At 50.0% G+C, this 27989-nt stretch overlaps 1 protein-coding gene and 1 pseudogene across 2 annotated transcripts in view; one reads left to right on the top strand and one right to left on the bottom strand.

The window, feature by feature from the left end:
* SYN3 (synapsin III) overlaps window positions 1-27989 on the top strand; it is a 377990-nt gene that overhangs the window by 259982 nt on the left and 90019 nt on the right. The window lies entirely within an intron of this gene.
* LOC138396945 (small ribosomal subunit protein eS6-like) lies at window positions 2600-3349 on the bottom strand (annotated as a pseudogene).

Raw genomic sequence — 27989 nt, 5'->3', positions numbered from 1 at the left:
GTCCCTCCCTTCCTTCCTTCCTTCATTCCCCCGCACTCCCTCCCTTCCTTCCTCTCTTTCTTCTCTCTGTCCTTCCCTCATGCTTTCTTTAAGAGCAATGGGATAATACGAGGCATACTACTTGACACTTAGGTTTTTTCGAGATGAAAAATATTTTGACATTTTTTCATCAGCATGGAGTCTGCAGTACTAAAATTTATTAAACCAAGCCCTGCTGACAATAAAAAAGTGCTGCAAGTTCTTGGCACACGTATCTTTGTACACTTGCTCAAGTACAAATAAAGGTCTTTTGGTAAGTTCCTTGAAGTGGATTGCTGGGTCCAAGGGAATGCACGTTTTAATTTGCCAAGTTACTGGATTGCCTTCCAAACACATACCAGTGTGTCCTTTGGTGTGGGTTCATTTTGATCTCCATGAGCAGTCACAAGAAAGGGTTCCCCTGTCTGCATTTTGCTTAGTTTTCTAGAAGAGTGAAGTTCAATCAAGGTCTGGAAAGATGAAGGTCGGGAAAGGCTTCTGAGAGGAGGTCACCTTTAAACCAGACCTTGAAGATGGCAGGATTTTCAACCCAGGTAAACAGGCAAAGGACATTCCAGGGAGAGGCTGGAATCTGAAGTCAAAGAAACTCATGGGGCACAGTCAAGGGAGAAGGTGGTTCATTATTCCTTGGCAAATTCTTGGCCATGAGGTGGTCTAGACCTCAGCCCTCAGCACAGCAGGCTTAGACACTCGAGTAAAATACACAAAAATAGACAAATAAGCAATTGCATTCCATGTGGGAAATAGACAGTAAACAGAATATAAGGTCAACTAGATGGCATGTTAGATGGTGATGAGTGCTACGGGGAATAAAAATCAGGGACAGGAGATGGGGAAAGTGCACGGGAGGGTGGCAGGTCACTGTGTTCAATAAGGTGAGCAGGGAAGGCCTCGTGGGAGGGTGACATCTGATAGGGACCCATTGGGGTGAGGGAGGGAGACTTGCAGATTTCTGGGGAAAGAGCAGTCCAGGGAGGGGACATCAAGGACAGAGGGCCTTCAGCAGGAGAGTCTCTGCTCCCCAGTGAGTGGGGGGAAGAGCAAGGGCACCACAGGGCTGGAGCAGAGAGGCCGAGGGGACAAGGGGGACACGTGAAAAGCCCATGGCCCCGGGCGCCGGGTGCTTTCGGGCTCTGAGGCTCACTTGGCTGTTTGTTTGGTTTGGGCTGTTTTTCAGAGTAAGAGGAGAAACCACAGAGAGGTTTCTGAACAGAGGGGTGGCATACTGTGACACATGGTCCAAGGAGATCACATGAGATGGGGGCCAGCTCAGAGGTTCCTGGGATAACCCAGATGAACAATGACAGTGACTTGGACTAAGGCGAAGCAGTGATGGTCGTGGGAGATGGCCAGACTCTGGGTGTGTTTTGAAGGCAGAGCCTTTAGGATCTGCCCATGGGTTGGACATGAGATGTGAAGGACAAGGAGGTGGCGGACACCCCTGAGGTTTTGCCCTGAGCACCTGGAGGGATTGAGCTGCCATTGACTGACTTGGGAAGCAGCTCGGAGCTGTGGGGACATTCAAGAGCTCAGTTTTGGATATTGCACATGTGATTCCTGTTGGACATCAGAGTGGAGAGGTCGCGTGAGCAGTTAGAACAATTTCAGGGAGACGTCAGGGCTAGAAACATAAATGGATGTGTCATCAGCATATAGATAGTTTTGAGAGTCATTGGGCTAGACAAGGTCACTAAAGAAATGAGCATGGATGGAAAGAGAGAAAAGGTCCAAGAACGGATCCCTGTGACACGTCACTGTTACGGAGTCAGGAAGGTGGGGAGGAACCTGTGATGGAAACCAAGGGACAGCAGCCGGCGAGGTAGGACTCTGGGAAGCGAGTGTTGGAAGGAAGAGTGGGTGATTCACCTCCGCTGCTACGTCGGGAAAGATGAGGACTAAAGCACTGACCACTTTATTTTTCCCCTCAACACAACTTATTACTTTTAACCAAGTGCTGGTCAAGTTTCCCTCACCACAGACAGGAGATGTATCACTTCGCTCATCATCTGCCAAGCACTGATGGGACGGTTTCCCTTGTAAAGGAGAAATCTCATGTCCAAGTCTACGGTGGGATTCCCGACAGCAGGGAGAGCACATATTAGGGAAAGGATGCCAGGCTAGGAAGGAAGGGAGCCGGGCAGCCTGGGCACCAGTCTCAGTTTATCCACGTGCTCCTTGAGTGACCGTGAGATGCCCCTCGGGTCCTCATGGAGGGCGGTGAGCAGAGGTTTAACTAGGGGACCACTGAGATGCTTTTCACATCCACTGCTCAGGTCTAAAGTTCAAAGACACTTCCCTCTGTCCCTGCCAGGGATGGCTGCCTCATTTGCAGGGCCCCTTTTTCAAAATGCAAAGGAAAAATGCTCTCAAAGGTACTAAAATACAAAGCCTTTCCCTTTCCTCTGCCATCTCTCTCTTGATTTGTCATGGTGCTTTTTTATTTGCTATCTAATGTCATTTTAAGTAAAATAAATAAATAAAATTTCATATTATTAGCATGGATTTTACCATTAACTTTTAGGGGCGGATATGATCTTATTTATTGGTTACTCAAAAAATCTTATTTTTGACTGGATTCAGACTTAGAAGCTCTCAGAGAGGACAGCCTGCGTCTCTCGGCTATCTGTTCCTGGCGCTTTTCTTTGGCCTCCTTCATTCTCTTGGCCAAAAGTCTAGCATATTCTGCAGCCTCTTCCTTGCTTTTCTTAGTACGCTGTTTCTTTAGAGCAATACGCTGGTGTTTATGTTGCAGGACACGTGGAGTTACAGGAGGCTGCATCTCGGGTGCTTTGGTCCTTGGTTTCTTACCTTCTCTGTTTAAGGGCTTTCTTACAACATATTAGTGGACATCATCTTCTTTAGAGAGATTGAAAAGTTTGCAGATTCTGCTAGCTCTTTGGGGCCCCAGACAACCAGGTACTGTAGCATCAAGCTGTGCAGGGATAGCCTTCTCTCCTTTTTTTACAATAACCAAGTTGAGAATGCTCAGATTGGCACCCACAATGGAACCCCGAACGGATTAGAGCTTTCTTTCCCCAGTTCTCCTTTATCTACAACAGAAATACCCCTTACTCAGTAGCAGGCCGACATGGCCAAGGGTCAAGACACCCTCCTTCATAGGGAAACCTCGCTTGTCATTCCCACCACTGACTTGGACCGAATAACCCTTCCATTCTGCACCCAGAGTGTGGGCAGCAACTTCTGTGGCCATCCGCCTCTCATAAAAAGTACGAAGTTTGCGTTCATCGTCCACTTCAATGAGTTTCCGGCAGCCGGTGGCTGGGAAGGAGATATTCAGCCTCATCTTGGAGCAGCTGATTGCCTCTGAGGAGCCGCAAAAAAGAGCTGCCATTTACTTTCATATTGTGCCAGGCCAAATTTTAAATGCAAATATGAGAAGATTAAACTCATAAGCAGAATCAACAAAATTTCACAGCTCCTATTTCATAACTCATACATGCATAAGTATTTCCTTCTTACCAGAATAGTGGGAATGCGGCACAAAACTAACTCAGCTGCTTTGATTTCACCTCTTGTTACTCACACTTTCTTCCGACACTCTCTCCTTGGGCTTACTGTTGACTAAGGAAGAACCGGAGGACAAAGGAGCTCTGGGCTGCCTTTCTCTTTCTGTGTCATCATTTTCAGGGTAAACTGTCGGCTAGTCAGAAGGAATAGGAGAGTGTCTCCTGGTTGGTTGTTTTTCGCAGAACGCCATTGCCTTCTTTCTGCATCTGAAGCAAGTTCTGGTTCAAACAGGAAGCACGGCCTCTCGGGGGCTGTCAGCGCTCTGTAAGTGCTTTCTGACACTTCCCTTGTCCTTGCTTGGGGCTGACTGACCTCTCCTCACAGGTCTGCTGGGACTGGGTTCGAGGGACACCAAGGAGGCCGTATGCAAATGAGGCAGCAAGGAACAGCTGTGGACTTGAATACCGCACATAGTCCCTTCGCCCACATACATGCTCCATTGTCCCTTCCGTCATCGTTACAAAACACAAGTTCAAAGGTGGAAGTATTAAGAATCTCAAGATGACAACAGCAGAGCATTAAACCAAACATGGAGCTTTCTGAGCGTGGTGGCCCTGGGCAACTGCACTGCCAGGAAGCCGGCCTTGAGGTCAGTCCCCTTCTACAAGCATAATGGTGCCATTTATCACCCTGCCCCATGGACCTGGTTTCCTTTGTCTTTCTTCCCCCCTAGACTGTGAGGTGTCTTGCTCAGTTATAGCACCAGTACCTAGGACAGTTCATCATACATAGTTGGTGCTCACGAAATGGTTGTGCAATGAATATTACCATAAGAATAAGTCATTCTCTAATGCCTACCCCATGACCACGAGTGAATTCTTGCCATGTCTGTTCCTAACTCTTCTCATTCGATGCATTCATTCAGCATCTTTAGTGTGCCCCCAAGAAGCACAATCTGGAGGGAGAAGAGACGTTAAACAGAAAGTTCATTCATCTACTCATGCAATTCAGTACCAATCACAGCGACCGGGACACATGTTCAGTGAATATTTGAAAGGTGAGAATTCAAAGAGCTCAAGTGGGAGGGTGCTGAGATGCATAATAAAAATAACAGCTCCACAGCAATTGAGCATTTAGTATGTGCCAGGGCATTATGCTAACGCTACTGAATTAACTCATTTCCTCTTAATCATGGCCTTATGAAGTAGGTATTTTTATTATCCCCATTTTACAGATGAGGAAAATGGAAAGTTAAGTAACTCGGCCAAGGCCCCATAGCTAGTTAAGTAGCATATCTGGGCATCAAGCCCAGGTCTATAAGATGCCAAAGCATGTGCTTAGGAACACTAACTATATGGTCCCACAGTTACTTGGCAATAAAATCGAAGTAGTCAAAGAGCTTTGTAGGAAAATGGTGAGTTCAGTGTGGGGCACCCAAAAAAGGTGCTGAGAAGGCAGCTGTATGTGCACATCGATAGCTCAGGGAAGATGAACGGGCTGAAGGCGAGATTTGGGAGTCCCTGGCTGGTTGGCAGTCACTGAAACCACGAACATGGATGTGAGTAAGAAGAGAAGAGGGCCCAGGGCCCTGTGCGACTCGCACATTTGAGAGCCAGGCGAGCAGCGAAGGGTGCTGAAAAGGAGACGCTACAGAGGCAGGAGGGAAAAGCAGGGCTGATGCCTGGAAGCCCACGGGCACCGATTTCACTTGCCATCGAGCCCGCCAACCACATGCGACTGTGCAAAGGCCTTCAGACTTTGCAAACGACCCCACAGAGGACTTTATGCAGACTTTATGCAGAACAGTCTCCCTAGACCGGTAGATGAGGGGAAAGAGACAACTGAAAGATTTATAACTAAACTTGGTGTAACTTTTCATCTGTCAGATTTTGTGGGAAAAAAAGTCATCCTTTGTCAAACCACATTTCCTGATTTGAGGTCTAAGACAACGCAGCTGCTGCACAGAGGTGCAGGATGCAACTTGGCTGTGGGACAGTTGGCAAGCCACTCACATCCCCTCCTGAGGCCTCAGTTTCCTCGTCTGTAGACAAAGGTACTGGAAAAGACATTGCTAAGTTTTCTCCCATATCCAACATTCTATTCTCTAGCATTCCAGATGCGCCTTGAGGACGTGGGTGTTGATGAGAAAGGTGCAGTGGAAGAGAAGGGCCCACCTTGACTGCGGCAGGTCCCCGTGTGTCCTGTTCCCTCGAGGTCTTATTTTCTCCCCAGTCCTCCAAGGCAGCTGTTGGAGCCAATGATGAGAAACACATGTTTCGGACAGCCCTGGTGTTGCACAATGCCGCCATGGGTGGGGGGCTGGGAGGGGGCAAAAAAGAAAGAAAGAAAGAAAGGAAGAAAGGAAGGAAAGAAAAGAGCTTTGGTATTCTCGGCCTCCACAAACAATTCCCCCATTGATGTGCTGTGAGTCACGGCGGGCCGCCAGGCCATCGTGGTTTCTGAATCACTTCCTCCAAGAGGGGCTGTCCGCTTGTTCCCGGGCTGGCTTTGGCCAGGGCTGGAATGTAGGAGAGGGCTCTGACTGCTGTCCCCTCCGCTGGAGCTCCAGCCGGGAAGCGGGAGGTGCCAGGTGGCAGGGCGGAGGGGTCTGAGTGGAAGGCAGCAGAGAAGCAGGTTGAACCTGCTTGTCCCAACTGGTGGACCCAACTCACGCGTCCCTCCTTGGTTAGAGACGGAAATGAGGCGAAAACCCAGATTAAAGGCCTGAGCTTTCTCCGATGAACACAAGACTCAGCCAGATCTTGATTTTCCATCCCCTCCACCTTTATATGTGGCTAATGGGGATGAGGTTGACATCTTTGGGGTGGAGGGAGGTGTAAAGTTGATCTCGGTCATTGCTACAATGACTCACATGAGGGAACTTTGAGCCGCATCTCTCAGTCTCTCATCCTGCAATTTCCATCTTTAAGGACAAGAGGCCCTGGCCAGGGTGGAGGTACTGAAATGAGTGTCTCTTTTAAGTTCTTGTTCGGGATAAGCTGCATTCACTCAACAAAGAGCTTCACTCCTTACTCTGCGCCAGATTCTGGTGTAGACATCAGAGGTTCCAAGAGGACGTGGACCCGGCCCCGTTCCTAGCTGCACAAAAGAAAATGACAGGCCAAGCAATGATGCAAATTAAATATGGCAAGTGTGCTGATAGAGGGACAGGAAGGAGATCATCAAACGCCTGCGTGGGGACAGGGGCACCCAGGGAGGGCACCCAGAAAGGTTTGTTGGATTGAATGCGGCAGCATGTAGCGCCATTTTCCTTTGCCCAACGTTCATTCCTCCCCCCTTTCCGGCCACCAACCCCAGGGCTTTCCAGAAGGTCAGCACCTTGATTGGACACGGAGATGAGACCCCCGGTAACCCCCTGCAGGAGACGAAGTGGTGTCTCCGCGTCATGCCAACAGAGGGCGCCGTTTCTCAGCGACCGCGGCTGTCCGGGAATATGCTAGAATGCCGCCACCTGCTGGGCACGCTGGGCCAAGTCCCTTGGACAGCTCTGCCGCTCCAGGGGCACTTGTCAGAGATGGGTTGACAAGATGGTCGCTGCCCAGCCTCTGACCTGCCAAGACAGGGTCAGCCTGTCCCTCACTGGCCCAAGCCCCAGGGATCCCTCCCTCTCACAGACACAGGCTCGCTCTGAAGCCCACCTGGCAAGGTCCAGGGAAGTCACACATTGTCTGTGGGCACAGGGCCAGCACAGCCTTCCCAGGGAGCCCCTACCTGCTCCTCACCCCCGGCCTTGCTCTGGTTCTCCCCGGCTCTGGGGTCTGCCTGCCTCCCCTGCCCTCCCCCCAGGCTCTGCCTTTATTCTCCCTCTGCCTCCCTTCCACTGTCTACAGTAAAAATGGGAAGGTCCCTCCCTTTTTCCTCCCCCTCCCTTGCTCTAATGTCCTTGAATCCATCTCGGGGGCTTTAGCAAGCCTTCCTTCTCCCACTCGTCAAGCATTGTGTCAAGCACTTACTCTCTGCAAGGCAAGCAGGAGATTCCAAATGAATAAGATGCAAACACTGCTCAGAGGGGGAAGGAGGGGAGTGGCAGCATTTGTAGAAGGGCTGCTCTGTGCCAGCACAATGCCAGACGCTCTGGCTATTCCCTGAATTCCCCCCGCTGGGGTGGGGTCCGTTATATAATCTTCACTTCGCTGAGGACACGGCTGAGATAGGAAACTTGCCTGGAGTCATACCACTATCCAAATGGCAGAGATAAAATTTAAAACTGGTATCTTTTCCCTAAACCATACCCTCATGCAGCATATAGCACAGTGGGGGAAATGCATATAATACAGGAATACGTGTGGTCCAGAGTCCAGCAATACGATGCGATCTCTTCGTTTCTCCCCAAGAATCATCTGTTGAAACCTGACCTTGAATGTGATAGTATTAGGAGGTGGGGCCTTTGGGAGGTGATGAGGTCATGAGGGTGGAGCCCTCTGGAATGGAATTAGTGCCCTTGTAAAAGGGGCCCCAGAGAGTTCGCTTACAACTTCTACCACGTGAGGACGCAGGAGCCTATGACCCAGGAAGCAGGCCCTCACCAGATACTGAAGTTTCCGGCACTTTGACTCTAGACATCCCAGATTCCAGAACTGTGAGAGTAAACTTCTGTTGTTTACAAGCTTCCCAGTGGATGGCACTTTGTTCTAGCAGCCTGCACGGACTAAGACGTGAGCATTCTGAAGGCAATCTCACACCAGCCATCATGCCCAGCACTGCTCAATGTCTCCTACGTTCACCTTACTGGGAAATGCATTCTGTGTGACGGTCTCCTCTAAATGCTTTCCGTGTGCTACGTCGGTTACTCCTCACAACAACCTGATGAAATTGGTACTGTTGTCTTGCTCCCATAAGTCAATAGCAGCCAAAATAATTCAGAAATTCTGATTTTGCTTAAGATAACAGTCCTATTACATACTCAGTAACTCCTACTCTGAATATTAAAGATCGACTACCCATCCCCTACCACCGTTTGCTTTGCTGATGTCAGAGTCCTCATCCTCCCCAAGAAAAGTGCATGCTGGGTAAGTAGCAGGAAGGTTGCACCCAAGGAGATGCAAAGGAAAGGACATTCTACATCATGTTTCAAAAAAAATGTGACCCTGGTTACAGCAGCTAACATTTATGGAGCACTTACCATGGCCCAAGCACTTGATATACATCATGTCACTTAATCCTCTCGGTAGTCTAGGAAGTGAGTTCTGTGATTTCCCTCATTTTATAGGTGAGCAAACTGAGGCTTCCTTAGCCCAAGGTCAAGCAGCAAGTGCATGAGAGCCAGAATTGGAACACAGCATGTTTGACGCATAATCACTGTGCTGAAAGGGGGTGTAAGACCTGCCCTCCAGGAATTGCAGGATGACAAGACATGCCCGGGAAATAGTGCGGGAGCCATTCAGAGCCACTCACGGAGGGCAGGAAACTTACTGTTCCTGTGCATCTACCACACAGCAGGTGCTCAGATACCACATTGTTCTCTTGTCTTCACAACAACCCTGTACCCCTGTTTTACAACCAGGGCAGGCAACTGGACTTAGGGAGCTTTGTTACACAAATAGTCACAAAGTGGTTTTGTCTTAGTCTATTCCGGCTGCTGTAACAAAATACCCTAGACTGGGTAACTTATATGCAAAGTAAAAGACGCCAGAAACAAAATGTTATATGATTTCATTTATGTGAAATATCCAGAACAGGTAGACCCATAGAGACAGAAAGCAGACTGATGTTTGTCGGAGGGTGTAGGGAAGAAAGAATCAGAAGTGACTGCTTGATTGGTACAGGGTTTGGGATCTATATAAAGGTGGTGGCTACACAATATTGTGAATGTACTAAATGCCACTGAATTGTATACTTTAAAATGTTAATAGATGTTATGTGAATGTTGCCTCAATAAAAACATCAATTGCCTTGGTTAAAAAAAAAAAAAGGAAGAATAGAAATTTATTTCTCACAGTTCTGGAGGCTGGGAAGTCCAAGATCAAGGCGCCGACAGACTCAGTGTCTGGTGAGGGCCTTCTGCTTCAAAGATGGCACCTCTTGCTGCGTCGTCACATGGTGGAAGAGGCAAATAAGGGACACACTTTGTATCCTTACGTGGCAGAAGAGATGGAAGGACCAGACAGATCTTGGAAGCCTCTTTTATAAGAGATTATTTTCATCCATGAGGGCTCTGCCTAATCACCTCCCAAAGGCCCCACCTCTTAATACTGTCACCTGGGGGTTTAAGTTACAACATATAAATTTTGGAGGGACACATCCATTCAAACCATAGCAGGTTTGAGCCGAGGTCCATGTGATTTCAAGGCCTAGTGTCTTCCACTGTTCTATACCTGCCCTGCAGGTTACAGGGGGATGCATGAGGCTTCCTTTCCTGCCTTGGAAGAGCTAACGACATAGTAGAAGAAATGCAACACATACACAAGTAACTACAAAAGGAGGTAGAATGTGGTAAATGTTAAGAAAGAGTAAGGGACCGGCACTGGGAAGCTCCAGGGGGTGCAGGCTGGCCCCACACAGAGCAGCAGTAGATGGTTGTTGAACAAGAGGCACAGAGCTAGGCAGTCATCCTGGAAGCGAGCTCTGGGCTGGGTATGGACCATGAACAGGGTTTCAAAGCGTGGAGAGAGACAGAGGTCCTTCCAGGAGTGACTCAGCCGGGACACAGGCTCAGAGATAGGTAAGCCAGGGGGCAGGTTTTCCTGTTTGGGAGGAGTGCAGGGGACACAGAAAGGACCAGCACATGGGCAGGCTGGGGCCAGTATCTCGGGAGGCTTAGACACAGAGCCAAGGAACTTGATTTGGGGGTCACTAGAAGAGGTAGCCACTGACACTTATTTTTTTAAATCAGGTAAGACTGCAGCCAGGCTTTAGGAAAATGACTGTGGCAGAGTGAGCAGGATGGAGCTGGACCGAGGAACTGGGAGAGTCGGGGGAGGATATGAGGTAGACTAAAAGAGCTTTCGGCAGCCTGGTGGGTCTGGGCTGCTCCTGGCTGACTTACCTATTGCTGTGTCCGGTCTCACCTCTCAGGCATGGGCCCAGCAAGAGACACCCTGGCAATATAGACCCCCTGTGTGGGTGCTGGGAGGCAGCACTGTAGCAAGGGCAGGAAGGTCTTCTGCACCTGGTCCAGGTAAGCAGCCTCTGGAAGAAGCTGGGGTCAAGGCCAGGCAGGTACTAATGGTGCAGTGTCACGTGGTCATAGAACACACTTAGAGTTCAAGGGGTTGGAAAGGAAGCAGGGAGGGAGACAGGAGATGCCTTTATGGAGCATCCATTCTAATCCCCAATAAGCCAATGAGAAAAGGTACTATTTGCAGATTTAAAAATTGAGGTTCAGAGAAGTGAAACCATTTTCTCAAGGTCACAAAGCTAGTGAACGGCTGTCAGAATTTGGACCCGTCTTCCTGATCTCATCGACACAACACTGTCTTCCCCAAAGCCCGCCTCCCACCTCCTGACCCGCAACCTTTCACCTCTGCATATCCTGATCAGGAGCTGTCTACCACGTGTGAGCAACTAACTTCCACACTGGAAGCCTCCCCCAAAACACAGTGTCAGCCTGGTCCCTGCGGACCCTCTTCCCAGGGACACTAACTCTGGGTTGGGTTGGAGTAGAGTCCTAGCACTTTTTTCTTACCTCATTTTCTTACCTTTTTTCATACTTTTTTCTTACCTTTTTTGTTTATTTTTTATTAGCAGTATAGGCTTTTATTTTACGGGTAAGTCAGACATCAACTTCATAACATGACTTGATAGGGATTTTTTAGCTGACATTTGCCATTGATAGAAAATTCTAAAGCCTTAGGATATCATCACGGCCTCTCTTACCTTGTTTTGGTTTTGGTTTTTTGATTTTTTTTTTTTAAAGGAAAGAGAGGAGAAAATGTGTCCAGGCTGGGAAAAACAGCGGTGGGAAGGCAACTTGATAACCGATGATTTTCTGAGTGCTTTGGCCTGAAAGAAGCCAACAGCTGCAACATATTGGTTACATGGAAATCATTAAGTCATTCTGGGAAGAAATGACAAATGTGTGTGCCTGTGTGTATATGGTAGACATGTGTTTATGTATGGAGCGAAGCACCCACAGAGGGAATTGCTTCAATATTGCCTCCAGGCCAAAAGAAGGAAAAAGATGTGCAATGAAAGCCCCATTGCAACAGACGATTCTGAAGATCGAATTCTTGTTTAGTGGGAAGCTTGGACTGCAAACGTAGGAGGAAAACACCTTTTCCTCGACATCTATGACGATAGGGACTCCCCGTAGCGAGAGGCAGCTCTGGGGTGCAACCAGCCTGGGTAGAGCGTCAGGAGCCCCTGGTTACGATTTCCTCTCTGCCAATAACTAGGGTGTGACCCTGAGGAACTTTCTCCACCCTCTTGGGCCTCAATTGCTCAAACATAAAATGAAGGAGTTTGACGAGATGGTCTCTGACGTCACTTCCTGCTCTGACATTCTGGGGAGGTGCAAGAAATTTTTGCAGCATAAATTCTGTGGGACGGAGCATCTGCTTCTTATGCTTAGACTGCTGGTCCTCCCTCCACCCAGAAAGTGTTTCCTTTAGTGAAATCAGATTTTTGCGTAAATCTCATTTGCCTAGTTGCATGTAACCATTTGCGTTCACAATTACGTTATGCCCCAAAACTACCTCCCCTGCTCTTCCGTCTCCACTCCCCAGGCCATCCCAGTTGGCCAAGATCTCCAATTTCTTCTCCCTGTGCTGTGTGGACCCATCCCGGCCACCCGGGAGGCCTGGGCTGCAGCTGACCCCAGGCTCTCAGGAAACTCACCTTCTATTCTAATCACTAGGCATTTTCCCCACAAAGATGTCCCTCACTAAGGAGGACTACAGAAGCAGCTGTTATAAGGTAATAAAGTAAAATTCCTACCAGTATAGTAATACTTGGTATTACAATAATACTTCCAGCCTCTCTCTAATGCTAGGCAATGAGCTAAGTGTTTGACATGCATCGTCTCATGTAAGAACAGACACAGACCATCGCAACGCTGTGCAATAAGCACACAGCACAGCAAATCAGAGCGACTCTCTGGAATTAGAGTCCCAGCTCTGTCTCGCACCAGCCGTGTGAGTTTGGGCTTTTTCCTTCACTCCTCTATGCCTCCATGTTCTCCTCCACTAGTGTAACGGGAATAGCAGGAGTATCTTCCATGTAGGACTGTTGTGAAGATTGAGCCTTAGCAGAGGTGTAAGGTGCTTAGAACAGTGCCTGGCACTTAGTACGTGCTCAGTGAACACAGGCACTTGTCGTAATCACTAGGGAATGAATAGACGGATGCGTCTGGGATTGCGTCTGCCTTCAGACAGGGACGGCCCGCAGAGCAGGGAATTTGGGGAAGCGTTCTACAGTGTGAGTAAGAACCTGCCCCCAGGAACATCTGACACCCTGAATTTTTTTGAAATCAAACCCTACCGGTCATGAACGCCTTCTCAACCTTGTCAGCCTTCCCTTCCAGCTTTTCCCACACAGATTTCTTATTCCCACAAGGTTCAATGAGACACTTGGGAAAATATTTTCCAAAATAAATTTCAAGACATTATTTGACCTAAACCATCCAATTCTGTGGCCCAGCCCTGTCTGCTAATGTCACCGCCCTGTCCCTATTTAGACTGAGGTTTTACAACCGATCAGCCCCTCACCAGGGCTTCCCTGCCCTGCCACCTCCTGCCTGAGTCATCCTGTGATGTCACAACCCTCGATTTATGATGTTGGCTGCTGTGGTCTCAGGGATGACTGTAGATGGGCCCAGCCCTGGGCCCAGCTGTGAAGCTGGTTCTATTGTGCTCCACCTCCCAGCACCCCACTCCTCCATGGGGTGGTGAGAAGAGCGTGGTCTGGGAGCCAGACAGCACAGGGCTGCTTCCAAGCTCAGCTATTTCCCTTCCATGCGACTTGGACCAGGAGGGCTTTCTCAAAGTCTCAGTTTCCTCATTAATTGATGGGGACGTTTGAATGTGAAATGAAACAGACTAGATGAAGCAGGGGGCTTCGGGGGAGCCAGCCCTTTGTCTTGAACCCTGATGACTTCTTGCTACCTGTGCAGAACTGCTCTCCACAAACCTCTCCCACAAGCAGAGCAGGTCCCCACTCATTCCAGCCGCTCCACCTGCAATATCTGCTCCAAAATAGAACCACAAAGGGAAAAGAGACTTTGTGACTTGCTGTTCCTCTATTCCTGCAATATCCACCTCCATTCTTCCCACCGTTTCATTGTTTCTCAGTCTCTGCTCGCACAGGCAGTGGGATGAGAAATGTCTCAAATCTTCACCCTGAGAAAACTGTATCCGTAGTTTGCAGGGGGGCCCGGGAAGACCTTCTCAACATCTTGCTGCTCCCATAATACTGGATTTGCAACCTTCCTGCAGCACCTAGTATAACACATCTGCTCTATCTTTATTCCTCTATTATCCCAAAAAGATCTAGTACAAAGAAATGTGCAAGAAATGTTTCAAACTCAGATGTAAATCTTTATTGAAACTGACAACACTAAGCAAGCATATGAGTAAGGACCTCAGTCTACCATCCCAGGAGGACTCAGAGGCAAGGAATGTAACTGGATTTTTCTAAGGTTCGATTTATTTTCTAGTTCAAGCACCAGCGTGGACAAAACTCAATTTGGGGTTCCCTCCCTTCTCCTAGAGTTGTGCAAAGATTTTGGAGCTTGAGTTAGTTCCAAGGCATTGGAAGGGAACAGTCAAGGTCATGGGTGCAAGGGGCAGGCGTGGAGATGTCCGTTGCCCTGTGGTGATCGGCTGATTGTCCGATCAGCCGACGCCTGCTGTTGAGGCGATGGTCAGTTCCATCCCCAGAGGCCCCCTCAGGTCTCTCTGCTGCTCTGCGCCCTTCCTGGATGCACAGGAATCGTCCTGCTGTTCTCAAACCTCATTAGGTACAGAAATTCTAACAGAGGCTCTGTGCACCTGGATGTGTCGTGCAGCAATTCCCTCTCTAGAGTCTTGCTGCCTCTCCAGTGACACGGTCCTACCCAGCAAACAGTGGGCAGGTCCCCTCCCCACCCACATCCCCCAAAACCCCCTTGAAATTTGCTCCTTACCCCAGGGCTCAGGCACCAGAGGCAAGGGTGCAGCTCCCCACCCCAAAACATGTCTCCTTTTATGGATTTACCTCCACGTCTCCCTTTTCCCCCAGAAGGGGGGATGTTGTTCTCCCAAACCTACATTCTACTTTGCCAAGAGTCATTTGGTTTTCCTAAGGACTTGGGCTTTGGAAACAAAAGCCAGTGAGCAGAGAGCAGTTACGTCCCTTTCCTGAAGCAGCGACCACACAACAGCCAAGTGGCTCAAACAGGGAAGGGTCTCAAGAGAGGAAGGACACACCAGAGTGGAAAAAAATTGCCAGTGAATATTTCAGAAGTATCGTCCAGCCTCAGGAGCTTTAAACACACACGAAAGCCTGTGCTGCTTTTAGAGCAAATCGTTTAAGCTTGAGATACAAGGAGGTATTTTCTGCCATTCCTAGGCCCTTAGATCTCTTTTAACTATTATTTGGCTTTAAGGGGGATCCTAGACCCCTTGTACGCACTTCTTAATTTTTCTAGGAAAAATGTTTTGGAGGAAGAAATGTCACCATCAAAAGGCCCATTTTTACCTCTAAGCCCTCTCTGCCTTCTGTCCCCTGTGTGTTCTCTCAGGACTGGGCACCTCTCCCGCTGTCCCCTCTCACCACCCTCCCCCACAACGACGATGAGGACATTTGAAGTCGTTGTCAGAACTTGGGCTGGGATTGGGAGTCAGAGGCTGCAGTGATTCCAGAAAAAGACTTGAACCAGGTTTCTCCCCTACTCCCTCCCCTTTCTGGGAACAGCCAGAAAAAGAGGAGAAAGTCCTCACTCAAGTCTAGAGAAAGTCCTCACTCAAGTCTACCGCACTGGGAGGCCCCCATGCAGCCTGCCCTGGAATGGAAGGAGGGAGGCTGCCGCCTCTGCTGTTCCAAAGGGGATTTCTCCACTTCCTGGCAGGCTCCGGTACACAAATGTGTTTGTTTAGGAGGGAAAGGAATGCCACTGATTGCTCTGGTGGCGGTGGTGGTGGGAGAAGACAAAAATAATCTGCCCAGCAGTTAGCTCCATTTCCTCCGGAGCAGCAAGCTCCCTGTTTGTTTGGGCTGGAAGGAGTTTATTTGGGAGGGTTATGTGGACCCAGGGCCTGCTGAAAAGGCACCCCCAGGGCCCCCGACACTCACGTGGCAGGACAGCTGCCACCTGGCACCTGGAAGAAGGACCTTTATCCTCAGTGTGGCTTCAGGGACTGGCGGAGAGCACCTCTCCCCTCCTCCTCCACGCTACTGTCAGTCTCCAGCCCTGGACATGTGGCCTTGCACTGACTGTCTCTGTTTCCGTGTCTTCTCTCCCCCGTGAACTGTAGGCCAGCCTAGGCTAGCGCAGTTTCTGGCACACAGTAGGTACTCAATGTATGTTTGAAACTGGACCCTGACTCCTATGTCCCTCCGTGAATAGTTCTTCCCTGCCACCATCTGTCTCACCTCTTTTTGAAGTGCATCCTCTCAGTTGACGCTCTGAACAATGCTTTAGGGAAGTATTGTTATCCTCGTTTTACAAATGACAAGACTAAATTCAAGGTCAAGTTCACACTGACAGTAACATGTTGGAGCTGTGAAACACTGAGATTTGAACACGGGTCCTTCTGATCTCTTTCCACTATAGCTCGCTCTCTCTCTCTCTCTCTCCCCTCCTCCCTCCTCCATTGTGCATTTATCTTTCCCTTAGGGGCCTGCTCTGCCTACCCACACACATGTTCCTGTTCTCCCTCTGGTTGTTCTCAGAGCCCTCACGCAGAGATTTCAAGGACTCTCCGGTCCTTCACAGCGGATGTGAGCAGACCCCTGCAGGGCAAGGTTAGGTGGCCGCAAGAAAGTGGGAGAATAAACTTCCTCCCCGTCTCTGCTCAGCCCCCTCAAAGAGGGTTTCCCTGTTCCTTTTTCAAAGCTCATCTTTTAAAGTGAAAATGAGGTGTGTATTTTATAACGTCCATATGGATCCACGTATTAATACAAGCATAACTTTTAGGTAGATTAAAAAAACAACTCCTGGCCGGGCGCGGTGGCTCACGCCTGTAATCCTAGCACTCTGGGAGGCCGAGGTGGGCGGACCGTTTGAGCTCAGGAGTTCAAGACCAGCCTGAGCAAGAGCGAGACCCCATCTCTACTAAAAATAGAAAGAAATTATATAGACAGCTAAATATATATATAGAAAAAATTAGCCGGGCATGGTGGCACATGCCTGTAGTCCCAGCTACTCGGGAGGCTGAGGCAGTAGGATCGCTTGAGCCCAGGAGTTTGAGGTTGCTGTGAGCTAGACTGACGCCACGGCACTCACTCTAGCCTGGACAACAGAGTGAGACTCTGTCTCAAAAAAAAAAAAAAAAAAAAAAAAACAACTCCTATACTGAGATGTGTCCCCACATTTTTTTGACAGGGCACCTGACCAAACGAGTTTGGGATAGGACACCTAGGGGGGTTCATGTCCCTTCACAATCCAGTGAGGCTTGGATTACCCTTCTGGGAAATGGGGGGACTCCTTAACCCGACGCAGGGAGTGAGGATTTCCAGAGGCAATGCTCTGGAAGTGGGGGTTCCCGTCTTTGGAAGCTGGAGAGGGGCAGCCTGCACCCCTGGAAATGGTTTCTCAAGCAATGGGGCTTCTCCCGCTTCCTCAGAAGGCTCTCCTTCGGGATTTTTTAATAACAGCTTTATTGACACGTAATTCACATGCCATATAACTCACCCATTGAACGTGTACAGTGCAATGGTTTTTAGTATATTCACAGTTATGTGCAACCATCACTACCTTCAATTTTAGAACATTTTTCTCCCCCAAAAAGAAACCTCATGCCCATTAAGCAGTCACTTCCCATTCCCTCCTTCCCTCCCCCTTCCCCCTAAAAGTCCTAAGTGATAATTAATTTGCTTTGTGCCTCTACAGATTTGCCTATTCTGGACATTTCATGTAAATGAAATTAAACAATATGCGGCTTCCATGTCCTGCTTCTTCCACTTGGCATAATGATTCCAACGTTCATCCTTGCTGTAGCGTGTATGAGAACTCCATTCTTTTTTCATGGCTGAATAATATCCCCGTGCGTGGCTATGACCACATTTTGTTTATTTATTCATCAGTTGGCAGACACTTGGGTTGCTTCTACCTTCGGCTAACATGAACAGTGCTGCTATGGACGTTCGCACGCAGGCTTTCGTGGGGACATTATGGTTTCATTGCCCTGAGTTATCAGACACCACCGAGGGGTGACATTTCCAAGTAAAGGGCACTTGTTCAAAATACAGATTCCTGGACCTCCAGACTGTCTAGGAAGGGACCCAGAATTCACATTGTGACAATTGGCTCCCCAGCGACTCTGATGTGCACGGGAGTTTCACAGCCACCGGACCCCAGTGAGCCGACGCTCACTCCCAACGCGCCATCTCCGCGGTTCAGAGCTCAAGTCAGAAGGCGGCCAGCCCTGCCCGGCTGCCCGCAATGTCATCACCATTGTTGACATCTGTGCACAATTTATTTAGGTTTATCTCATATACGATGATGCCGTGGAACCACATTTAATCCTCGTAATCAGTCTCTGAGGCTGGTGTGATTGTCCCCACATTGCTGCAAAGAGACAGAGACAGGCGCCGGCGCCCAGGCACGCCCAGCTGTAAGCTGCCAGGCAAACCAGGGCCCCCTGACTTGAAGCCCGGTGCTTATTTATGATACCCTTTGTGACTCTGTTTTCTAAACCCCAGCGCTCTCACAAGTATGGATGTGTTTATGGAGACCGTGAGGGGTTGGGGGCTGCAGTCCTATCGGCTCAGTCCCTCCCCCACCCCAACAGTGCCTCCCTGTGGCCCTTTAGTAGAACCCCTAGTCCTCCGAGGAGCACAGTTTGAAAACCACTGGCCTAGGAGCTCTAAGTCAGCCCTCAAGGAGATTTTAGTCTACATGAGATGAATAATGTTTCGTTCATTCATCGACCATTTCTAAACAGCTGCCTTGTGCCAGCACTGTGGTAGAGATTCTGGATGCAGGATAAAAAAGGCACAGTCCCTGCCCCCACAGAACTTAGAATCTGGCAGGGAGGCACGTGGTAAATGCTATAGCAGAGGTTTGCTCCTGGGAGTATGGGCAGGGGAGGCCGTCAGCATGGGCTGGGGGTACCAAGGAGGGCTTCCTGAAGGAGGTGAGGTCTCAGTGGAGACTTGATGATGGTGTGCCCTGTACCCAGCAGAGGGATGAGGGAGAAAGCATTTCAGGCAGAGGAGCGGCAGGGACAAAGGTAAATACGCAAGAGGGAGCCCACGTGTTTGTGGGGAGCAAGTGGGGTTTGTGGTTCTAGAACACATGGATTGTAGAAAGGAGGGGCAGAAGGAGCCTGAGACTGAAGAAGTGCTTCAGGATCAGAGGAGAAGGAGACAGGACGATAAACCACCCGAGAGCCACACAAAGTAGCCTCTAGCCCAGCACTAAACCGCAGCACTCATCCGAGAAAAAGAGCTTAGTCCACAGACATCAAAGAAGCAAAAGAATTCGCAGGGAAGAGGTGGGGATTAATAATACCTGATGTGTCTCCTACGCAGACTGTGCACCTGGCACCCTTTAAACACATTATGTATGATAAGTGTCACATCCTCACAAAATTCCTGTGATGGTGGGACCATCATCATGCTCATTTCAGAGCTAAGAAACCTGAGAAACAGAGAGGTTGGGAAACTTGTCCAGGGTCACACAGCTAGCAAGCAGGAGCGCAGAACGTAAAGCAAGCAGTCTGGCCCTAGAGGCTGTGCTTCAACCCCAACACTTCATTTCGCCTCTGGTACGATTTAGAACGGCAGTCCCCTCCTCCCAGCTGGGACTCTGTGTGGAGCAGAACAGTGGTCTGTAAGTGTTCGTTGTACTGCTGTTTTTATTGTTATTTCTAGCGCAGCGGTTCTCAGACTGTGCACCTCAACCTCTGCAGGGGGATGCAGGTTCATGGCAGGGGATGGAGAGGGTGGAGTAGCTCCACTTTTATCGGTTTTATGTACTGGGACACTGGCTACAATTTTAATTTTTTTTCAAACAGAAATTCATTGCTTTTTTAAAAAAATAGAAAGAGAGGGAGAGGAGCACAGAGTGGAGGGCGAGCTCCTGGGTAGTAAGGTGGAACTGGGCGGAGGATTCCACGGGGGCACAGAGGCAGCCCTGGCTCCCAGCCAGAGGAAAGCAAGGAGGGTTTCCTGGGGAGGAGGCGATGCCGGGGCGCAGTCCTGAAGGGTGAGCAGTAGTTAGGCGAGGAAGAGGACGCCAGGGTGGCAGCCTGAAACCCCTCATAGGGAGGGAACCGCAGACACTTGTAGTGCTGGAGGTAGCAGGAAGCTGCTTAGGGGTTTCAAGGAAAAGAGTTTAGCAGTCAGATGCGCATTTTAGATCTTAGCTAAAGTCCTTTTTAAGGATGCTTTAAACTCCCTGTTCCAATGTGCACACCATCTGTGTCGCCTCTATGAACACAGGAACCAATATTTGAATTCACTGCTGCAGCGTGTAGCAGGAGATGCCGAGAATCGTGAATTTATTTGGATAGCCGTGCTTCTGTGCAGCTGGGTGCCATAGCTTAGTGCTTAAGAACGTAGATTCGGGTGCCAGACTGCCTGCCCGGTTTGAATCCTGGCTCTGCAATTTATCAGCTTTGTGGCCTCAGTCAAGTTACTTGACCTCTCTGTGCCTCCAGTTTCCTATCTGTATAAAGGGGTAATAGTGGTGCCTACTTGATAATGTAGTTATGAGAATGAAATAAGTTATTACATGTAGCATATACAGTGCTCAGAACAGGACCTCGAAGCAGTCAGTGGATGTTAGCAAGTATTGCTTCCGCTTTTATCTCCTACGGCTTCCCTCCAAGGACCCTCTGTCCCCTGTGGCAGTTCCTAGACTGTTCAGTCTTCTAAATCGGCTAAGTCCATTCCTGAAGCCAAGACTGTGTCCGTGCTGGTTCCTGCTGAGATGCCCTGTCCTCTCCACTCTCCCTCTGCACAGAGATCAAAATCTACTGTCCTCAGGGACCCCCACCCAAGGCCTAAAGGCCTCCAGCAGCCACCAGGGTCCCCCCTCTTTTCTTAATGCCTAAGCACTCAGGACCAGCCTTGCCTGGGGGCACTTCCTCCAGCATGGCCTTGTTATTCCACAGGCGAGCTGGGTCCCTGGGCAGGGGGGACGTGGAAAATGGCCTAGCAGTGGTTTCAGAAACCCCAGGCTAGAAACCAATGCCTCTGCCACTTATTGTGTGACATGGGACAAACCACTGCTCCTCAGAGCCTGTTTCCTCAGCTAAAACTCGGGTAAATGACATCACACCAGTCTGATGGAGTTCACGGGTGTGTCAAGTCAGAAAATGAATACGAAGCATTTCGTAAAAACAAGAGCCGATACTTTAGTTATTACTGCAGGCCTGGCACGAAGTGTGTTACATGATGTCAGATCAATTAACAGCCCTACGGGGCAAAGTGCTCTGATTTCTCCCGTTTGCTGGATGAAGAAACCGAGACGCACAGCGGAGAAGTAATTCGCCTAAAGTCACAGCGCCTGTGTGCATGGGCTGGGTTGGGACCCGTGGGTTGTGGGTTCAGAACCAACACCCTTGACCACTGTATCAACAGGCAAGCGCTGGCCTTTGTATGATTATCCGCAACTGCCCAGTGAACTCATGAGAGTGGGAGCCAGAGACGTCCGCGTCAGTCCCTGGGTCTTGCAAATTCTGTGTGCATTACATAAATAGAAAATGAGAGTGAAAAAAACACAGTGAAGCGGCAATTTCCCTGGATTTTTGGTTTATTTCTCTACCAGTAATATAATCAACGCTTGAGCCAGGCTGCAAAATAAATAGGAGGGGAAGGTTAAGGCGGGGGTTTGCCAAACAGCTGTTGAATGCCTGCAGGGCCTCTGCTCGCCCCAGCTTCCTGCCCCAGACCCTGGAGCACGGAGCTGTGGGTTCACTGTCAGAAAACCTCAGGGCAGGAAGGAACTTTGGAGATATCTGGCCCATCTCCCATTTGTTCACAGATGAAAAAGCAAAGGCCCCGCAGGCCCCAAAGGGAAGGTGTCTCAGCCAAGGTGTCTCAGCCAAGGCCAATCCGATACTTCCCATTAATTTAGGGCTTATCAAACACCGCACCACTCACAAATAGGGTCTTCTTTATAGATGAGCCCCTGAGCCCCTGAAAGAAGAAGTAATTTGCCCAAAGTCGCATACTAGAAAATGTCAGAGCTGGGACTCCAATGCCCTGCAAGAGCGGCAGCCACCACAGCATGCTGCTCAGCGGGGGCAGGGCCCCACGGTCCAGGTGGCCAGTTCAAGTTTCTCTTCCTGACACCAAGGTGCTGCCGGCAACGTCCTGGGAGGCTCACCACCCCCTCCTGCCAGCACGTCCCTCATGGCCAGTGCTGGAACGCCCCGGGCTCCACCCTGCGCCTGGTGACACGGAAGCAGGCCCACTCACATACCCCCAACACCCCTGCATTGTGCAATGAGGCCACCAGTGCGAGAACTGTAGCCCCTTTCTCTGTCCAGGGCAGCCCCTCTCTGCCAGTCTGTGGCATCTCTCTGGCGCCTGATAAACCAATAGAGGGTGACCGGATCCTGGCCCTTCACTATCTGACTTGTTTTTGTAGGAAGTAAATCTAAGAGCCAAAAAACAAATTACTTACCTCATAGACTATTCACTCCTTGCCTTTGGTGACATAAAAAAGGGCATCTGGCTTGGACAAAGCAGGCTTTAGAGTGGAGGCACTGGAGTCTGATTACCCTGGGTTCAAATAATACATCACCACTTATTGCTGTGTGACTTTGGGCAAGTCACTTACCCTCTCTGGGTCTCAGTAGCTTCATCTATATAATAGAAATCTTAACGGTACCCACCTCATAGCATGGTACAAGGATTAAATGAGATACTGAATGTAAAGCACTCTGATTCCTGGCACATAATAGCTGTTCAATAAAAAGTGCAGTTACTATTGCAGCCCTAGGAAAGACACAGCACCTCTAAGGTTGCCCATTTTCAAAAGCCCAGAGTTGAATCCAGTAGTTTCCTAAGGTCCTTCCTGCTTCAAGAATCTGTGGATTTACAAGACTCCGGTGAACTTTGATTCTCTTCTTCTTGCCTCTGAAGGGACTTTAGGATCCCCAGACTTCAGCCATAAGCAGAGCTGTGCAGAAGGTGTGCTCAGATGACTTAAGAGCCTAAAGAGACAAGGGTTTCAAGATAGGTACAAAACATCATCTAGCTTCTGAAGGCATTTTAAAATGCCCCTTTGCCTGGGGTTTGTATGAGGGTTGGAATCCGTGTTGCTGTTAAACTCAGAGCCAAGGTCAGCCTCAAGAGGCTCCACAGTGGGCTATGCCGGATGTACTAGAGTTTTCAGGTCAAGCATGTCTGTATTTGGCTTCCCGTGGAAGAGCAGGGAACACACCTGCAGGCTGGGAAGGGGCCAGGACAAGGGGTTTGATCTTTATACTGACAGCAGTGAAAACCCACTGAAGGGTTTTAAGCAAAGGGGGTTCTAAGAGGGAACTTTCTGCAGTGATGGGAATATCCTAGTCCTGATCACATGGTGGCCACACAACTGTACATGTATGTAGACAGTAATCCATCTGTATTCTTTAGGAATGTTCATTTTACTGTATGTAATACATACACCAGGTTTTTTAAAAAAGAAAAGTGTGTCCCAGCTAATCAGAGGCAGAACCGAGATGCAAATCCAGAAAGGTCCAGGATTAGGAGAAGCATGTGAGGCAGGGTTGGATCCTGGCTTTATTTAAAATGTTGTTATTTTGTTCATTGTGGATTTATTTGCATTGATTTTAATTTCTTTAAATATCACATCAAAATACTTATTTTGACTTATGACTTTGGCAGCACCTTCTTAAATTTTGATTTAATTTTCATTTCACTTTCATTTTGATTTAATTTTCCGGGCAAGGGTCTCACCCTCCTTACCCCAGCCGTGCCCCTGGTTATCCAGCTCTGGTCCTTTCCAGGGCGCACGCCCTTGACCACCCCACAGTGTGTTCTCTTGGTCAGCGTCGCCGTCGGGATTCGAGGAGCGAAAAGATGCTTTAGACTGGAAGCTGAACGAGAAGGAAGGTTGCAAAGATACCTGCCCCCAGGGAGTGGCTCTGGCAAAAAACAAAGAAAAAAGTTTATAAAGTAGTTAAATAAACCTGAGGATGACAAAAAAGAGCAAGGGGCCTAGGAAGCACACTCCCACCCACCAACCTCCCACCATCCTGCCACCTGCCTGAGAAAGCCTGAGCCGGCTGTCCCCGAGCTGACCCCGCCAGCCTGCTCTTGCAAGCCTCGTTCATGGTCATGTTCAAGTGCCGGCTGCAAACACTCTGATGAAGGTTTTTGTATATATTCTAACAAGGGTAGCAAATGATTCTTTGCGTTACGTAATGCTTGAGAGTTTGCAAATGCTCTTCCATATGCTGCCCAGATAGCAGCCGGGCCTCTCTCCTTGCCTCTCAGGTCTAGATGTGCTTTTCTTGGACCTGTATTCACTTCACAATCTCCTGGTAGATTTATGCAAATTCCTGGAAGACCGGGAAGCCTCCATTTCCACCTCCAAGGCTGCGGTTCTATCACTGCCCCAGATCCCACACTCGCACCCTAAGCGATTTCTGAGTGTGATGGATTTCACCAGAGATTCGGGGAGCACACTGGACAGGGTCACAGCACAGGCTGGGGGGTGAGGGGCCTTCACCTTCTTCTCAGGCTCCAAGCTCCTAAAGCTTCCCAGATTGCCTGGAGACCTCCAGCTTCTCCTTTTTACAGGCAGAGCAATTCCACCTGCCCAGGCATAGAAGTCCCTCCCCTGAGTCCCTCCCCTGAGTGAGCCCAACAGCTCGCCTGGGAGACCAGAGCCTCTTCCTCCAGAGAACAGGCCCCCACTTTTCAATTACAATCAGGAAAACTGAAAAACACACCAAAGCAAACATTCCCAGCAGCAAGCACAGGTTACAGGAGGGAGGACCAGGCATCTCCAGCTCATAACTAGAGATCTGAATGACAACTCAGGAATAGAGTGAAGCCCCCAGGCCAGGACAGAAGAACCAGCTGCTGCCACCAGCCCCAGACGCCTCCTCCCAGGGCTTCTTCTTCCCTGTTTCCCTCCCTTCTCCTTAACGGTCATCGGTTTACTTTGTGAAAGTAGAATTCAAACATGTCCGTTACACGAGGACACTAAGTGGAACTTTCTAGAAACATGAACACCACAGGAGGAAGGGGAAAAGCCAAGGGACTCATTCCCTGTACTGGGAAGCCTTTGTGGAACTTGTATCTTGCCCACCCACTCCCTCCAGAGCGCCAAGGGCCCAATGCCACGTGGGCGGCACACTGGGGACTCTGCAGGCTCCCCGGCCCCTTGGAACGAACGCGCCTGTGCGTGTGCACAGGGGGAGCTTGCTCTAGAAGGTGGGCTGGGTGTGCTCACGGGCCTGTGTGTGTGTGTGTGTGTTCAGTCTGTGAATCTTGTCATGAGAACAGGGGTCTCGGAGTTTGTGAGCTTGTCTCTGTGTGTCCCTGTGTCAGGGTGTCTCTGTGCTTGGGGAGCTCCATGTTTCTAGATGTGCGTATGTTTGCATTTGCCCGTTGGGTGTGTGGGTGTCCCTCTGCCGTTAGGTTTGGGTGGTGTCTTTGTGTACAGAAGTCTCAGCTTCCAGGTGTGTCCCTGCCTACATATGATATACATGTGTCTGCGTCCCTGGGAGCCTGAGGAACGTGCCAGTAACGATGTGTGGGTGTGTCCTGCCTGCGAGTGTGTGTCGGAGTGTGTAGGTGTGCACGCGTGTACAGGGGCAGGGGTGCTCTGGGGCTCACAGAAGCCGCAGCAAATGTACACACTATCTTTGCAAAGCAAGTCATCTGTTTTCCTGGTTTTGTTTTTCTCCTCCCCATGGACTCCGGACCCTCCTTGAAAACAAAGGGAGCTTAAACGCAGCCCTTCCTGTGTTCCCAAATGTTCAGAATGCCGCGGTGCACTTGAACGGTGCCAGCTCGGATGCCCAGCCCTGCCGCTGCTGCAGGAAGCCACCAGCCCGCCTCGCTGCCCCCTCCCTCTTACATAATGAGCCCGGGAGGAGGGCGGGCAGGAAGGAGGAGCCCCCGCAGCTCCCTGCCCCCCAGCCTGAGCCAGAGGGGGCCCTCCAGGGGCACTGAGAGCCCATGTGAAGGCATAAGGGTGTCATTCGGGGTCTTTCTCCAAAGGTGAGGTTAGAGGGAGGTGACACCTTCACATGGAAATTCATACCAACCAACTGGGCGTCCAGGGACCTCCCTTTCCACATTACTAGGTCAGTTCGAGGCAGACACCAATATTTTCATCATTGCAGCACATACTCACCAAATGCCTACTATGTATTAGACACTGGGAAAGACAAAACTGCTCACCCAGGACTGGTCCCCACCTTCCCACTCGGGGCACCCAGAGTCCTCCTCTATAACATGAGAAATTAAACTGGGTATCGCCAAGGCCCCTCCCAGATCAGAAATGCTGAGATTCTCATGTGGCAAGTCCATGACCCCACGCCCCCTGCTTGTCCCTTCTCCACCATCCCCTCGTGCGGCATGTCAGCAGTACCCCTCTCTCCCTCCTCTGCCCACGTGCTCACCGCTTTCCTGCCTATTCCCGTCCTTCTGCAAATCCTGCCCTCAGTCCTTGTCCACTCAAAGGTGTAGATTCCCGATGAACTCTTCTCCCCTGGTCCACCCTTGAAAAGGTTCCCAGCCTCCATCTAATCCCAGCTCCTGCCAGAACAATCAGAGCCCTCCCAGACGTGGCTCCAGCCCATCGTTGCGACCTTGGGTCCCGCTTCACCCCCACCTGCCTCTGTGCCGGCCAAGCTCTGCCGTGCGAGGCACCCTCAGCACCCAGCCTCCTCCCACCCCAGCCTGTCCTCAAGCCTCTCCCTCTGCCTGCCTGGAACACCTTTCTCCCCCACCCCACCCCCACCAGTGCCTGTCCTTGGAGGTCACAGTCGTCCTTCCAGGCCCGACTCAAACACCCCTCCCTTCATCAAGCCTCTCTCCTGATTCCTCCCATCTGCGCCCCAGTGGATGTGGGCTCTGTCTTTTTTGAAACCTTTCATATGGTGCAGAATATTTGGCCTTGACGTGCAGTTATCTGTGTCTCCGTCTATTCCCCAAAAGAAGATTTGGATCCTTAAACATGGGGAAATGTGTCTGTCCCATGCTCGAATCCCCATGCGGTATCTGTCGCACGGTTCAGTGTCCCGGGGCGGCATCAGCAGCTGGGTAGCCTGGCTGGACAGAATGTGGCACTGCTGGGCGAGGAGGTGGGCGGAGCGGAAGGGAGGAACCTCAGAAATCACAGCCAGATGCTCATCTAATGCCTGTCCCTGTGATAAGCCTGAGGCCCTGAACATCTCCCGTACCCAGAAGGGCCCGAACTTGTGGAGAAAGAAAACAGATGCTAAAGTGGCCTAGTTATTCCCCAGAGCACAACTTTTCCAAGGCACAAAAAGCGAGGCAGTGTCACGTACTGAGACCACGATGGGCCAGGGATGGTGGACTTGGTGCCTCTGGGTCAGAGAATGACGAAAGCCCGGAGGGAGGAGTGGATGGTAACAAACTGGAGCATGTGTCCCCTCTGTAAGGAGCTGGCCCTGCCTGCAGAAACGTGCCACACAGGTGGCCAGATCTAACCATTGCCCAAGAGAAGCCCCACATCCAAGTTTTTATATGAAATCTTCCACTTAATAAATGTTGGCAACCTATCCGATTAACGGCAAAGCTTGACAACACTGGGTCATCTTAATGAAACAGCTCTGTGGGCCCCATTCGGCCTGCAGGCTGCAGACTGAGACCCCTGCCTAGGTGCGTAGCGGGTGGCAGGACGATGCGATTCTGACTGACCCCCTGCTCAGGCCAATTCTAAAATCCACGAAACTAGAAAAAATGTCGAGTAGTCTGATAAACTGACCATGGGTGCAGAAAGGCAGCGGACGGGGTATAGGAGAATGTTTGGAATGTCTTCGTGGTCTGAAACCAAGGTCTTTGCGAACCTTGGGCATCAGGACCCAGAGGACAATCAGGTTAGTCACCAACTTGCCGTATGACTTGAACAAGTGATTTCCTGTTTCTGAGCTGCAGGAAGGTTCTCTTTGTACAATGACTGGGCTGGCCTAGAACACCTCTGAGGTGCCTTCCAGCCTCAGGGAAAGGAGGTGCTAACCTTGATTGTGCAAGGACTTGGTCCCACGGTGGCAGGAGGGAATGCCTGTTGGCAAGGCCCAGACCTAGAAGCCTAAGAAGTGGGCCTTGCCCCTATCTCACATGGCAGCTCCTTCCAGCAGGGGCCCAGCCACAGAAGGGCCAGGCCAGGTCCTCCCAGCCCTACTTGATCCTGGAACAATAGCCAAATTCTTTCTGTATAGGTG

The sequence above is a fragment of the Eulemur rufifrons genome, chromosome 16 (genome assembly GCF_041146395.1).
Source record: "Eulemur rufifrons isolate Redbay chromosome 16, OSU_ERuf_1, whole genome shotgun sequence".
Taxonomy (NCBI): domain Eukaryota; kingdom Metazoa; phylum Chordata; class Mammalia; order Primates; family Lemuridae; genus Eulemur; species Eulemur rufifrons.
This window is presented reverse-complemented; position numbering and strand designations above follow the sequence as displayed.